This window comes from Opisthocomus hoazin, chromosome 22 (genome assembly GCF_030867145.1).
Source record: "Opisthocomus hoazin isolate bOpiHoa1 chromosome 22, bOpiHoa1.hap1, whole genome shotgun sequence".
NCBI classification, from domain to species: domain Eukaryota; kingdom Metazoa; phylum Chordata; class Aves; order Opisthocomiformes; family Opisthocomidae; genus Opisthocomus; species Opisthocomus hoazin.
In genome coordinates, this window is record NC_134435.1 from 227,092 (window position 1) to 241,494 (window position 14,403).

General features: G+C 47.7%; 1 long non-coding RNA gene across 2 annotated transcripts in view; it reads right to left on the reverse strand.

Moving 5' to 3' along the window:
- Positions 1-11,159: 11,159 nt before the first annotated feature.
- LOC142363936 (uncharacterized) overlaps positions 11,160-14,403 on the reverse strand; it is a 44,305-nt gene continuing 41,061 nt past the window's right edge. For both annotated transcript variants that reach the window (XR_012766043.1, XR_012766042.1), the window contains exons 3-4: positions 13,019-13,099; positions 11,160-12,878 (exon numbers count right to left, since the gene is read on the reverse strand). This is a non-coding gene — a long non-coding RNA (uncharacterized LOC142363936). The remainder of the gene's footprint in view (positions 12,879-13,018; positions 13,100-14,403) is intronic.

The window sequence follows — 14,403 nt, forward strand, 5'->3', positions numbered from 1 at the left end:
AGTAGTGATGGCCAGCTCTAGAAACCTTAAGCAGTGAAGCATGCCACGCCAATTGTCACCATAGCCCCCTGCAGAAGAGCAGATTTCTGTTCCACTCAGTACTTCCTCAAGTCAGTCTTCTAACTAGAGTGCAAGCCCTTAGCCTACAAGTAGTCTTCTAGTCAGTGAACCAACTCCTGTCCAACAAGCAAGCTTTTTCCCTCTCCTGTGATCTCCATAATGGAGCTGGGGAAGAAAATTAACATGGATGACTATCAGTATATCATATCTATCCATCATTCATTTGCCTCCTCTGCTCTAGGCTGCTCTGGGCGCTCCAACCTCTTCTGCTCATAGAAACAGTATAGCAAAATATAGCCCTTTTTATATCCTCTTCCCACATCATTCCTAATGCCCGGGGACCCATCTTTGCATGTCGTGACTGTACCTTCCTCAAATCCCAGATCACATACCTTTCCTCAGAAAAAGCACAGCAAGCACAAGCAAGAGTAACTTCAGAAAATGAGAAAATTTTAATCCACAGAATCAACGTGGTCAGCACCAAGTAAAGTGTCTGCCCCTACCTCTCCTGCAGCTCTTATTGTTTACTGTGTTCCCTGGAAACTCCGTGGAGTCTCTGGAAGAGTCTGATCAAGAGAGATACAACTCTTGCTGTGCCTGACCACAATGTAAGACAAACATATATGTTTACTGACTATAACCAGGTTCAACACAAGATCACAGAATGTTCGGATTCTGATCCAGCTTTGCCTCTCTAAAAGCCTCAAAATCACGAGTTATTTTTGCCTTCCTTCCCAGCCAATGTAGAGAAAAATTTTAAGCAACTGAATGGATCCTCTTCCACATCCTAGAATCTGTCAACTTTAGGAGAAAAAGTTACTCACCCTGGAAATCCACTACATAAATTAGTATAAGCGCAGGGGAAATAACATCACTAAGCAAGTGTTGTACAGTTTATTGAAGAACAAATTCAAGCCATTTATTATACAAACATTCCTGGTACCTGATCTGAAGTCCACATGATTTATCTACTTTAACATGGCCCTTTTCTTCAATGGTTCCCCCATTTCATTCAGATACACCACTGCATGTTTTAACAGATCTCTTTGCCTTTCTCTTGCTGTCCGTTGGGGTTTGGTGAGGAAATGGCAATGTGGTGATAATGGAAACTGTGAGCTGGTGACTAGGGCAGTTAAACAATAACAAGGTAAGAATGTTTGGCAAAGATACAGACAACAAAAGCATAGAAAGTGCTAAGAAAAATGCAGTATTTTCAGGCTCACTGGGTCTGATGACCCTTAAGTATCTCAGGATATTTCATTAACTGGTTGAAATAATGACAGATTCATGAAGGGTGAGTCAGATACCAGGAGCGTGAAAGAAGCCAAAACCTGCCTATGTGGAAAGGGACAAGAAGATAGGCTAAGGATTGTGAACCAATCAATTTGCCTGTAATTTAAAAAATAAATAATATTCTGGTGCATGTAAGTTGTTTGTGGAAATCAATAAGCAGTAAGGACTCACCTCCAACACAGTTTGTCAAGAATTAATCTATTTTCACTTTCAAAGTAACAGCCCTTATCTATAAGGGAGAAGCAGAGAAGATCATCTGTCTAGTGACCCTTCTGAAGCTGCTTCATGTGATATTGTCGTCAGGCTAGGGAATCATGACCTAAACTACTGTAAAGATCTCTAATTAATACTACTCAGTGGCATGCTGCTGCACAGTGTTTTAGGGTAGTATCACTACATACCCTGTCTTTTATGCTTCCCAAGGCATTTACCGCTGAATATCATCCATAAGGATGAACTACAGTCAAATACTTAGAACATCAGCTATCCAGAGACGTTGGGAGCACACATAAACTAGAGAGAATTCAAATAAGAGCATATGTTAAACAAAAAAATAATAAAGTGCTGAGAATTAAAACTATTTTACAGGTGCCTTCAGAAACAGCATATTGGTTAGAATGATTTTCGTTTGACCCAGTATGGTTGTTTTTACACAGTGAGAGCATCTCAGGTTGACAACATGAGAACTAGTCTTCCTTGGGAGAGGAGGATAGACCAGAGGACCTCTACCTGTTCCCTCTAGCTCTATTTCTCTACAAGCACAGATCCTGACCCAAAGCCCATTAAGTTAGCAGGCAGAGATTTGCTACCTCCAGCAATCTCTGAAGGCTCTGCAGCAGATAAAAGATGACCACAGAACCACTCTCCCCCCAGTCCCTGTCTCCCCAGATGCCAGTTTGCCAACAGTGCAGAAAGCAAGCATAGGAATAGGTGTGAAGCTATCCAATCACCTTCTATAAGTGCATGTGCACACTCACAACACTATAGAAGGCATTGAGGAAAGCTGTGGAACGGCTGTGTACAAAAAGCAGTAAAATTGATAAGACAATTAATTAAATTTGGAAAAGACAATGAGGCAGGGTAGACAGAGTTTTACAGACTCTTGAATTTTCTGGAAAGAGTGAATGAAGAAGGAGTATGAGTGTCAGATGAAACCGACAGGTTCCAAACACGTGTCAAGAAAATCCCTGTCCATTAGTTGAGCAGTTGAACTCCTTGCTAGGGATGCGACAAGTTTACAATGATCAAACACCGAACAAAAACACCACACCCACCCATCACATTCACAAAAGAAAAGCCCACTCAGGACTGCTAAACACCTCCAATTTTGGAAATCCTTGAGCTGCAGATCAATTGAAACCAAGCATTGCTGCTGGAAAATCTTCCAGTCAGATTTCTTTCGATTTCCCAGACACCAGTTCTTGGTCATTGTCAGAATACTGATTTGTTCTGACGTGAGGGAACAGAGAGCATTTGAGTGTAATGTAACGACTATAACTGCTTGCAGACTATAGTATTTCACGCCGTTGCCATAATTTAATAACCCGGATACAAACGTAAACCAGTGTTTGCTTTCTGGTTGTCAATGGCCATTTCGTTCCTGGTTTGGGACCACGGCACGAAAGGAAGGGGCACGGACAGGAGGCAGAGGAGGAGCCGAAGCCGGGCTTAACCGAGAGTCATAGCAGCGCGGCCGGCCCAGCGCCGAGCCAGCCCCGCGACCCCTCCCGCCGGGGCCCGGAGGAGCCGGCCGCGGGCGCTGCCAGCTGGGCGCTGCCGGGCGCCGCGACGTGCCGGGAGCGCGGCGGGCCGCGGCGGCTCGGCCGGGCAGCGCGGCCGGTCCGGAGAGCCGGGGCAGACGGCCGCTGGCCGAGGCGGCCGGGCCCGACGGCCCCCCCGCCCCGCTGGCTCGGCCACGCCGGCCCCTCCACGGCTCCTCCGGGCAGGGTTTGCCGAGGCACCGGGGCACGCTGCGGCGGCTCCCAGGAGAGCAGCCAGCCCTGCCTTCGAACAGGCAGCCATCTCTCTCACTCACCAGTCCAGGCGACAAGCAGCATCGGCTTCCCTGACGCCATGGCAAGCAGGGCTGCTTCTCTGGAATGGGGTAAAGCAGCCAGGTCCCCTCCATCTACGCGACAGCAGAACATCTGCTAGGTGGACATCAGGGTAACAGATGCCTTTAGCCTAGACTTGCATGTCCCAGAGAGCATCAGTCTCCAGTCCCCATAGCACTGATGGGACAGAGATGGGTGACTGCACGCACAGGAGACTGCACTTTATTCTTCTCCGGTCCTCAGAAAGCAACTGGCAGGATGGCAGAATTGGTGGTAAACACTACAGAGAGGGAAGGAGTGTTCAGAAGAGCTGACGGACATCCGTGCAATGTCTTAATCTCCAAAGAGACCTCAGGTGCCACGAAGTGCAAAGTCTCACAAAATGCCTGCTTATGCACCCTAAGTCTGGTCAATGTGCTTGGCTGCCTGAAAACAGAAGTACGACAGCCAGTGTCAAGCGAGAGCCTAGAGGAAGATCCTCAGGTTTGGAGAGGTCTAAGATTAGCATGACTACACTTCCCCCATTCTCCCTTCCCTCAAAGGTCATCTTTCTTATATATGACTGAATGGGCACCTAGGACAATGAACATAAGTCTTCCAGAAGTCCTTGTCCACCTTGAGCAGGATACCTGTTAGAATCACAGAATGTTAGGGGTTGGAAGGGACCTGTGTGGGTCATCTAGTCCAACCCCCCTGCCAAAGCAGGGTCTCCTACAGCAGGCTGCAGAGGACCTTGTCCAGGCGGGTCTTGAGTATCTCCAGAGAAGGAGAATCCACAACCTCTTCCAGGGCTCCGTCACCCTCAAAGTGAAGAACTTCTTTCTCATGTTCAGACGAAACTTCCTCTGCTTCAGTTTGTGCCCATTGCCCCTTGTCCTGTCGCTGGGCACCACTGAAAAGAGCCTGGCCCCGTCCTCCTGACACCCACCCTGCAGATATTTATAAGCATTTATAAGGTACTCTCTCAGCCTTCTCTTCTCCAAGCTAAACAAGCCCAGCTCCCTCAGCCTTTCCTCACAGGACAGATGCTCCAGTCCCCTCATAATCCTCGTAGCCCTCCGCTGGTCTCTCTCCAGTAGCTCCTCATCTTTCTTGAACTGGGGAGCCCAGAACTGGATGCAGTATCACAGGTTGGGCCTCACCAGGGCAGAGCAGAGGGGAAGGAGAACCTCCCTCGACCTGCTGGCCACACTCCTCTTAATGCACCCCAGGATACCACTGGCCTTCTTGGCAACCAGGGCACGCTGCTGGCTCATGGTCAACTCGTCATCCACCAGCACATCCAGGTCCCTCTCCACAGAGCTGCTCTGCAGCAGGTCCGTCCCGAGCCTGTACTGGTGCCTGGGGTTGTTCCTCCCCAGGTGCAGGACCCTACACTTGCCTTTCTTGAACTTCATCAGGTTCCTCTGTGCCCAAGTCTCCAGCCTGTCCAGGTCTCGCTGAATGGCAGCACAGCCTTCTGGTGTATCCAGTACTCCTCCCAGTTTTGTGTCATCAGCCAACTTGGGGTCCCAGGCACACAGAGCTCTTCTCCACAGCTTGATCTGCATGTCCCAAGAGCGGCAGCTGCATTTCCTGTACTTATCTGGAGCATGAGGATGAACCCCTAGCTGCCGAGCAGCCCTGAGAGCAAAGCACAACATTCACAAGTGACAAGAAACCTTCTTAAATCCCTCTTATCTGGCAGCAAGTCTTCCTCCTCTCCCCCTTCCAGGGAGACATGAATGAGCAGTGAATTTGCTTTTAGCTCATTCAAAGGGAAAGGGGATGCTTCAAGTGGTATTTCAGGTATTTGGTCCCAGTAATGTCTGCCACTGATCAGAATCAGAAGGGTCGTAGGTTAGTTAATAAATCCAGAACTGTGTCACCTGGGGACTTGCTGAAGGACAAGCTGGTAGCCCACAGCATTCTCTCCGTAGTCGACCTGGTTCTGCCCCCTCTGCAGGACGCCCTCATCCCTCTCGACACCTGGCCCGCAAAGGGAGCGGCCAGCACTACGGCACAGCAGCAGAGGCACTGCAGGCACAGCCTCTGAGCACCAACCCAAGTACTGAGCGGGCTCCTCTTGGGATGCCATCCCTGTACCAACGCTCGCCGTGTTCACACCGGGGAAGAGTGCTCCAACAACAAGGCCTGAACCACGTAAGAGGAAAGCTATTCAGCTGAGGAGGCGTTGCAAATTAAGCAATCCATTACCAAAAGTGCAAAGTGCTGAAGGAATTGCAGGTATCCCGCGGAGAAAACTACGGCTGTTTCCTCCCCCCCCGGCGACGAGGGCGGCTCCGGCTGTTACAACAGCCGCAGAGCGGGCCGGGAGCAGGGGCGAGAGGCCCGGTGCGGCTCAGCACCCCGCGCCCGAACACGCCTGACGCCCCGCCTTCGGGCGGTCACGCCTGACGCGCCGCAGGCCACGCCCTTCCACAGTAGGGCAGTGATTGGCTCGCTAAGTGCGCCGAGCCTTCTGGACAGCGCAACGGCCCGCCCACGAGACTAACGGCCTCTTGAGGGGCTCCCCTGTCCTCGAGTCACGTGATCGCGACCCAACGGGAACGCTCCTCTCCGACCGTGCGGCGGCGGGCGCGGGGGGGGGGGTGGGGGAGGGGAGGCGGCGGGGCGTGGCGTGGCTGGGCGATTTAGCTTGAAGAAGGCGCAGCGTGCTGGTGCCAATGGCTAGCCGAAGTGGAGATTTCTCAGCCCGTCGCCAGCCAGGATCAGGTGTGCCAGCCAGTAAGTCTCCAGCAGGCAGGCGGGCACGCTTCTGCAGAGATCAGCGGTGAGAACCGGAGAAGCATAACGTCCCCACTGCGTGTCCGATAAGCCCTTATTGACATGTCAGCCATGCTCTTCCCAAGCTGCAACTACAATTTTTTCTTGAGTACCGGCTCAGTGTAACAGGATTGCTGGTATCTCCGTTTGGACTCCAGGTGGAGATGGGAAGGCAGAAAATCTGATAGGTTCACATCTATTTATACAGCACCAGCCAACAGGTGAGGCTGGCAGACAGCTCTCTATAAGGGAAGCCTACTCAAATTCTCCCTTTTTGATGTTTTTGTGTTCTCCTATGGAGCAGCTGAGGGTGGCTGTTTTCAGAGAGAGACCAGTGCGAGGATGAACTCTGTTCTGCTGCTTTCTGCCACTCCAGTGGTTTGGCAGGCGGGTCTGACATTGTATGTAATAAGAAAGAAGATTATCAAAGTAAAGAAATACTGATGCTAATTGAGAGTTAGTCATCACACACAATGAGCTCATATGTTCTGCTTTACAGCCAAGTTACCTGTCACCACAGAGCTCCTGACAATTAAAAAAGACATGAAATGAGGGCGATGACAGTAGAGTTAAAAAATAAAATACTGCTTTTCTGTTAGAATTCTATTAGGTGCCAGAGTAAAATGAGTTGCAATCTACTGCATATAAGCCCTGTGTGTTTGAACTTTCTCCCGCCCTATGCAGTAACACTCTTGAAGGCTATGATTCTCAGAAGATGTGTCCGTATTCGTTTATCAGCTCTTACCTAACACACCCACCTGAGAGCGAGAGAGCCTGAAGATCACGCTCGCTAGGAACAGAGCGTCACCATTTCTGCGCGTCCTATGGAGACGGTGGAAACGAGCACAGCCCTGTCCCTGCCCGTGTTTCCAGACACTGCCCTGCGCGGCCCTGTCCCTCAGGGCTGAGGCGACCGGCGGGCTCTGACCGGGGCGCGGCGCGAGTGGCCCGCCAGGTGGCGCTGCTGCAGCGTCCGCTCGGGGACAGCGCCTTGAGACAGGTCTGCTCGGGGACTGGGCCTTGGGACACGGCCTTGGGACAGGTCTGTTCGGGGACTGGGTCTTGCGACAGGTCTGCTCGGGGACTGGGCCTTGGGACAGGTCTGCTAGAGGACAGGGCCTTGGGACAGGTCTGCTCAGGGACAGAGCCTTGGGACAGGTCTGCTCAGGGACAGGGCCTTGGGACAGAGAAGGCACGGACAGACGCTGCAGAGCCCCACAGAGCATCTAATGTTCCTGAGCTGCCTGTATGAGGGGATTGTTTTTCAGCCCAGGCATCGGGTGGGCTACAGACTCCAGTATGGTAGCCGCTGTGTACGCGTGCTCATCAGGAAGAGACGGTGCTATACTCCTTCGTGTTACTCCCAGCTATCTTGCCTCCCCAACCTTGTGACCTACCACTGAGTAGGGCCCTGGGGATATAGCTAGAACATTTTATTACAAGTTATCTAGATTGTTGGTGTAAAAGAGGTGCATGAGCATACCTGCGATGGTGCCTCAGCTATTGACACAGCTTCGCTTCAACATGAGTTAGTTAAAATAAAAAAAAAAACCACACCACCACAACAGTGTGTATATACTGCTACTAAGAAAAAAATTGGACAGCTTTACCCATTTGGCTTCCATGCAAAATCTGAGAGACAAGCCTTACTTTCTCACATATTAGCCAAACAGCCTTAGTGTTCTGAAGCATAACTGCGTATGGCTCATGGAGTCTCCCTTTACATTTATGCTGACTGACATTCACCTCTGCATAAAAACCTCACTTAACACCTCTTGGAGCGCAGTGAGGTATCCTCCTGGACTGTCAACAGTATGTTGCTGATAGCTCTTAAGGCAAGTACTTTGCTAGATGCTTAAAAATAACAGGAGGGATAGGAGGGAAGACAGGGTTTTTTCTGAGAACAAAGAAATTGGAAATCCTAGAAGCCTTGTTGCCAGGGGCAGTACTAGTAGAGAAAGCTTCATCCATCTGGACACAGCAGCTCTATGCTGTGGTCCAAAGTCCTGCCATGTGGGAGCGGCTCATGCCTGGATCTCTCCTGGTAGTCTCTAAAGCACCTAATGCTGCTGATAAGATGTAAAGTAAACAGCCCCTGCGCTGCTGCCCTGCCATGTGCCCATCTCTTTTACGAGCAAAGAGGAGAAAATGTATAGGAGTGATTAAAATAAAAACCTACTGCAAGCAACTGGAGTCTGCTGCCTCCGGTTCTGTCGTCCCCAGCATTGAAAGGCAGTGAAGGTGGCAGCAGGGTGGGACCACTGATCTTCGCTGTCTTATGTGGCTTGGAGTCCCCGTCTCATGGCTTGAATGAATAGAAATCCAGTCTATTTCACTGCAGAAAGCAGCTGTAGGTCTGCTACTGAATCAAGGGGAAATAATCTAATACACGCTCTGTAACTTGATTGCTCTCATACCTGTTGAAGTACCTTGCCAACCTACAGGAACAGTAAAATCTTGTTTTCCGTTCCATTATTTTTCTGTCTGTTACCATGTTCAATACAGCACATGCCTCTGAACAGCTGCTACCCGTAAGGCCTGGGTCTGTCTTGCCACTGCCAGATCCACTGTGCTGCATGCTCATTTCGCTTCACCTGAGACAAGGAGAGAGCAAGTAGCTGCTCTAACAGTATGCATCATAGATATACCAGGATCAGAACAACGGGCTCACAGTGCATCACTTCAATGTCTTTGAATCAAAATCTAGCGTAACACATTATTAAAGCTACTTACTTTTTCTATGTTCTTGTCTCTGAAAAAAATTGAGACTTAAGGTAGCAGAGCAGTGGTGTTCTAAGGAACTCCTCCTTTCTTCTCTGGAAGATATATTTTGGCTTTCCTTTTACAAATAATTTTTCTTCTGGGCTGCTCATGTCTTGGATTGCTTCTGAGTCTGTCATTCAAGCATGTGCACACTAACCATTGCCTTGACTACTTGGTGAGAAGGGACTTAGAGAGTCTCTAGTCTAAAACCCACTGGGCAGCGCTACTACCAACACAAGAGCAAGTCAGCTGTGGCTTTTTCTCTAAGTTTGGATACAGACTCCAGCCCATCTCTGGATAACCTGTTCTAGCAATGCACCAACTTCATAGCAAAAAAGTTTTTCATAGTATCTAGCTGGAAAAACCCATGCTAGAAATGGTGGCCATCATCATTTCTCATATTACCTGCCACTGCCAGCATGAGTTTGGGTTTGTCACCTTTGCAACTCACACTCAAGTAGTTGTAGGCCAGTAACAGATCACCTCTGAAACTCCTCTTTGCCAAGCAAACAAGCCCATCTCGCTTAACCTCCTTGTAGGTCACATGCTACCATCTTGGTAGCCTTCCACTGGACCCTTTCTAGTTCCTTCACATCCCTCTTGAACTTCAGGGGTAGGGAACTGCGCACAGCAGTCCAGGTGTGGTCACACCACTGCTAAGTAGACAGCAATAACTTCCTTCAGTCTCTGGCCGTGTTCTTCTTAACACAGTGTGGTGCGTGGGTTGTCTTATGCAGTATCAGAGCTTCCTGGTATCCATGGCAACTTCCAGGTCCTTTCATTGGGGCTGCTCCTCAGCCAGTCAGTCCCCAGCGAGAACAGATGCATGGGGTCACTCTGCCCTGTTACGGAACCCCTGTTACTCTCCTTCCTAAACTTCACAAGGTCCCTTTGGAGCCAGTCCTCTCATTTCTCCAAGTCCCTCTGGATTAAAGCTCTGTTGTTCAGCATGTCAATTGCTCACCCTAAATTACTATCACTGTAAATTTACTAGTTCCTTTTTCCTCTAGGATGACGTACAGACCGTTATTCTCACCAAAGATATAGTCTGTCCATTAAGCTATATGACTTTGTACCTATTCAGACAGACACCTAAATGTCTCTGATCTTCCTGCTGTGAACCACACTGAGGCTAAAATACAAGAGCAGCTTTGAATGCTTTAGGAACAAAAGAATAAGACTATCTGAGCCAGAAGTGGCCAAATACCACAGGTACTGAAGCAGAAAACTATGGGTTGCTCCTACAGATGTCAAACCCCTGAATCTTCTTTGGCAATGAGCAGCCAGAGCTGTTTAGGGCACTAGCACTCACACTAGGAAGTGCAAGAGGTTTTTATTTGGTTTTCTATGAATACAGACATTAACTTCTGCTGGGCTGTTTGCATTAGGTTAATATTTCTGTAGTGTACAGGTGTTAATATGAGCTGTGAGTGTCTGCTGTCTATCTCTAGCCCTGTAAAGACCAGAGTGTTGTGCTGTAAATATTAGCCAAGGCAGAGATGTGTTTGCACAGCCCTCCTCTGTGCTGCCTCCTGCAGCAGTACTCTGATAGTACTCCTTACAAATGACCCAAGCTCAGCTGTCAAGAGACTCAGCATCTTCTGCATTGCGCGGTAACATGCTCTGAGTTTGACTCAATGGTTGTAGTGATCAAATCCTGAAAAAAGCAGCAGAAGCACCAGCGTGCTATAGCCTTCATAAGATTAGTACTACACAAAATAAGGTACAACTGAGTAACTCAGCACATACTGCAAAAAAAATACTGGCTTGGTCAAAGCCACTCTTCACTGGCTGTGGCAGTCATGGATGTAGAGAAGAAATGTCTACCACATCACTGGAACTGCTACATGCTTTAATGCAGTGATACACAGTAATTTCAGAGGGAAACTATTGATTTGTGCTCTGGGTTTGTTCCAAAGGGCTCCCCAGTAATGGAAAGGACTGAACAGAAGAGGAAACTGAAACTATCCTCTTGCAGATACCATGGGGATCTGCCTGCCACCAGAGAGGAACAACTAATGAGGAAACAGCACCAGCATGGTGAATGGATTTCTTGTTTCACAGAGGATCCTGCGTGCACTTCACACACAGTCTATGATAAGACATAACTGTCACCATTTAGAGCAGGGTGGCAATAAACTGAGTGGCAGATGCTCTCTATTAACCCCTGCCGCCCCCCCCGCCAAGAACGGAAAAGGAGGAAAAGGGAGAGAGACTTACAAATTGAATATTAAAACAGCTTTACTAGTAACACTAATAATACCAACAATATTAATAATAACAGAAATTAAACAACATACACAAAACCGACACTGAGTTGGGTGCCGAGGCCTGTCCTCCCGCCAGCAGCTGCCGGGCTGGCACTGGGAAGTCCCGGACTGGTCCCAGCAGTAGATGGGAACTGGACTCAGGAATGCACGTACCAGAATCTGGATCAGGATCACAGACAGGACAAGGAGCAAAGTCCTCTTCGGAAGCCGTCCATGGACAAAGAGAGTGAGACCTTCGTGATTCCCCAGCTTTAAACTGAGTATGACATGCACGGCATGGGATACCGCATTGGTCAATACTGGGTCACCTCTCCTGTCCGCCCCTCCCTGCAGGTATGACCCTTTACGACTTTCATTGGCAGAACCTAAAAGGTCTGTCAGTGACCTTGGCTGCTATAGCAATAATTATAAACATGGGCCTTTTTTTGCCTTCCATTCCTATTGTTAGCTCAGTAAAACTATAAACATTAGGTGTTACCAGCTTTGGAGCGGACACTGTAAAATATGCAGCAAACTTCAGAAAAATGCAGTTTCTTAGAGGAACTTATCTGTAAGGAAGATTCACTAAAAGAGAATCAGTTCCATTTTAAACAAAACCAGGACAACAACATAGATGTGGCCTGCCATGCGTCCAAACCTGCTGAATGAGTTCTTAATGTGTTAGAGGAAAAACTTTCATGCACTATATCAAGTCCTCCATAGCCTGAAAGCAACATGAACTGCAGTAGCTCCAATGAATTTCACAGACATGAAATTAGACACAGTGCTAATATTTTCCAACAGAGGCAGTTGAATTGTCATCTGCACTGCTAGGACCAGAGGATCTAGACTCACGAATGATAAAACAAAAATGAAAAGCAAAGTAAGGCAGTATTCCAAGGGGGAGGTGGGGTGGTGAGGGGAGGAAATGTGCAAAGCTGTACTAGTCATGCTGCCTGTAGTATACTGGGATACAGAGAGAGTTCCTACGACTGTTGTAAAAGCAGTTGCTCTCTTTAGCTGATGATTGTCAGTATAACACTCAAAACCATACAACCTCCATGAGGACAAAATAATGATGAAAAAGGCAATGCAAACCTGATGCCTGATCACCTTGCCTACAGCTGTCCTCTCCAATCTCAATGCACATCAGGCAGAGCAGTATTTACATCAGAGAATAAAAGCAGAAGAAGATGGTTCACTCCACAGTCAGAGAGCAAGTTCTGTCTTTATGGGATTCAGCAGAAAGGAACTGCAACTCTGTAATAGCACTGGCTCTGGTTCTGTGAAATAACTGATTGCCTCCTTGACCATGACAGACTACTTTGCTGAGTGTTTCCCTCAGCTCTTTTGAAGTAACAGCCTATCACTCATATTTGCAAAAGGATGACACCCTCCAACCAGTTGCTGAGGAATAAACTCTCTTTAGTAGCTAGGAAAAGAGTGTGATCAGATGCATGGGACTGCATAGCTCTGGACTCAAAGAATGTGCATGCAAATTGACTTCCTTAATGAGTTTGGGCAGCTCTGTGCCTCAAGGTCCCACATGTAAATGGTAACAGTTCTCAGGAGCTTGTGTTTAAATGAGTGTGTTTAAGTACTTAAGTGATGATATACTGCCCAGGTACTGCTTAGCCTTATGAACAGAATGGTGCTTACTGCAGCAGGTGTTGACTAGATGCTGTGGACAAATCTGCCAGGACAAGAAGGAAAGGAACAAGATGTCCAATTTTTGCATGTGTTTAATCCCCATGCAACCTTGATACACAAGGTTAACACTTCAGTTTTGAGTAAAACAAAATACTGGCAAAGATCTGATAAGAATTTACTTACCATGAGCCTTAGTCACACATCTGTTTCACCACAGGACCTGCTGATATCTCTAACCCCAAATCATCCAGGACCTGTATGAACCTGCAAAGAGCAACAAAGATAACATAAATCATGGAACTGATGCTAAAAGCTGAGGAAATCAGATCAGAGTTGATCACTGTTTCTGCAGCTGTTTGTGAAGGTCAAAGGCCTGGACCTTGCACAGAATCAGAGAAACTGACTCCTGAGATATTATACATTACATTGGTAGATGACCCCCATAGGTCAGAGTTGGCCTATACAATTTCAAATGGAAAGAGTGATGAAAGCTCTGGTTGTGAGAGACTGGTAATTATCCAACTCTCTGAGACCTGTAATGAGGTTACAGTGCTGCTCTATATGCGTGCAGGGAGACAGAAATAACCAAATGACCTTGTGTGTAATGGGTCCGGGGCAAAGATCCATATAAGTATGCAAAAACTGAGAAAGGGACCATTCCACCGCGGTCACAGCCTGCGCTGACTAGTGAAGTGTAGTGAATTGACCAACCCTCCTCCAGACATTAGGCTAGGGTTCCTCTACGTGGCCATTTGCCAGGGCAACCTGAAAACACTGCTACAACATTCAGCTTTAACATGGAAGGAAGAATTTTCCCTTTTTTATCCGCTGCAAAGCATAACTCAAAGCTGAATTAATGATTCATTTCAGTGGGCTTTGGGTGAAGATTTAGAACCACGGAATCAGAAAAACAGTCTGGAAAGGAACTTGAAGGATCCTCTAAATTATTCTCTCATACCAAGCCAGACTGACCTGTCTGATGCTGCTCTTAAAGATCCCCAGTACCTATGGGCTCTTTTATTTTTCCTTCCCTCACCACAAAAGTTGTTATCCTGTTGTAGAAGAAATTGTATTGGTCCTTGAGAAATCCACCTGGGAGACAAATAGCAAGCCTGTTATTTTCCACACGCTAACAGATTGTTCATGTGTTTCAGAATTTTCCTAAAGCCTGAAGTTAAGATTGATTGTTTATATTCTTTCTTTTCTCAAGGCACACACCCTGTTCTCTCCAGGCTTTCCTCCCACAAGATGTTGGCTGTCAATTCACTGAGTTTACTGAAATCTGACTTTGCTTAGGAGAAGTGTAAAAACAAAATAGAAACAACAGACTAAGGATCACAGACTCAAAACCACTACCATCCAAATTGCTCTTTACATTCATATTTTTGAAAAGCTATACCTGTCAGCTACAATCAGTTCTAGCAGAGCTTCCCCTCCTGTGGTTGTCATCTTCTGTAGCAAGACAGTCAGTAACACATTCCACAAACTTCCTGTAATCTCCCAGTGCTGTGCAGATTCTGCTCAGTTTTACTGCCAGGCAGCCTGGAACATCAATGGTAGTGCCCAGT